The sequence below is a fragment of the Sesamum indicum genome, linkage group LG9, assembly GCF_000512975.1.
Source record: "Sesamum indicum cultivar Zhongzhi No. 13 linkage group LG9, S_indicum_v1.0, whole genome shotgun sequence".
NCBI classification, from domain to species: domain Eukaryota; kingdom Viridiplantae; phylum Streptophyta; class Magnoliopsida; order Lamiales; family Pedaliaceae; genus Sesamum; species Sesamum indicum.
The window spans coordinates 7,294,116-7,295,974 of record NC_026153.1 but is presented as its reverse complement, the minus strand read 5'-3'; positions in this window follow the sequence as shown (position 1 = coordinate 7,295,974).

Genomic DNA, 1,859 nt, shown 5'->3' with positions numbered 1-1,859 from the left:
TACTCTCAGATGACAATCTACGGTGGAGATTAATCCATTCCTACTATCAATGGCATTCAAGAGTTTGGTGCGGTAGGTGTCTGCCTTAGCCCATGCTGGATAAATTGTTGTCCATTATAAATTCAGAGTTCTATTTTATATATACTAATATCCATAACACGTCGTCCCCACGAATATAATATTTTAAAATATAAATATAAAAATAAGTATAAAAATTGTTGACCATTATAAATTTAGACTTCTAGTATATATATATATATATATATTATGCATTTTTTTTTTAAATATAGATAAAAAGAAAAAGAAGATGAAATTTTGATTCTTGAAATAAAATCACCTCATTAAATATTCAAACACATTAACATGGCCAAGAATGGTTTAGCCACAAATATAGCTAAGGGTGTTTGGTTTTGAGGATAAAATTTTCAAATATGTTTGAAAGCTATAAACTTTATAAAATTATTTGAAAATTTTCTTTTTGAACAACTTTAAAAATACACTTTTATTTTTCAGATAATTAACGTCCCGTTCCCTCCCAAGTTAAGATATATATATTTATATGATTTTAAATTTTAATACTTTGATGAGTTTTTTTTATCATTATTACTATATGAAAAATTTATTATATCAAATACTAATATTTTTATTTATTCAAATATTTAATAGCTTATTATTAAAATAAGATTCAATATTTTTAAACTCTTAATTCATCTTATAAATATAGAAGCTTATAAAATATTTCAAATAATTATGGCGAACACCCTCTTATGGGGAAAAGCTAAATCTGCATTAAATGTATGAAAATTGTCACATATACTTAATTTTTATAAAAATGGATATAAAAATTATTCAACTAGTATATAAATATGGATATAATAATTATCCAACTAGTATTAAACACGAGTTTAGCATCTACAAGACTACAAGACCCTTAGTCTTATATGTTTAAAATGAATAGCACGGTGCTCAATAAATATCTAATTTACATATATATATATATATACTATTATAAAAAAAAGTTTTTTATTCTATCAATTTTTGAATATTTAAATTTATTTTTTAATTTATTTAAAAATATAAATAATCTGAATAAATAATCTCACAATTATTAAAAAAAAAAAAAAATCTCTCAACCCACTACTACACTTTTCTCTCTCACCTTACCTTCCCATATTTCTTTTTCTCACAAATTTTTATATTTTTTATACACCTATAATTATAATTTTTTTTTTCATCTGACACCACAATTCTTTTTTATATGTTCGCGGGGATAGCCGGTGGTGTGGACTAGTATATCTATATGATGATGCTCCCTAAATCATTGGGCCAAGCCCACAAGCTAGACCTACTAACCCAGTCGACTAAAAGCCTAACTGACTCATTGGCAGGACGGATAATGACTGACCAGGAGGATGGATAAAGCCAATCAATTGGGAGAAAAGGCCTACAGACTTACCTGCTGCTTTATTGAACTGACAGGCTCAAGAAATAAGCCAATTTCAGTCGGACACGTCATCATACAGTTGGGATGACATATCATACAGCTTGCCAACACATTTGTACAAGTCATCCTAAAATATCTCCAGGTGGTTCCAGGTAAATCGGGTATAAGTGAGCTAGAAAGGTTGTAGATAATCAATTCCCAGAAAAATAGACTGATTTGGCAGGGTTTCATCCAGCTCAAGTATCTCCGCCAATACTTATCCAAATAACTAACAATTTGTTGTGTTTGATAGCTAACTCAAAAAGCTTTTCAATTCCGTATGACACTTAGCAATCCCCCTCGTATCCAACTCTGTAGAAGTCTATAAATAGAGGTCTTGTGCAGATTTTTGTACACACGATTTTTGGTCATTATT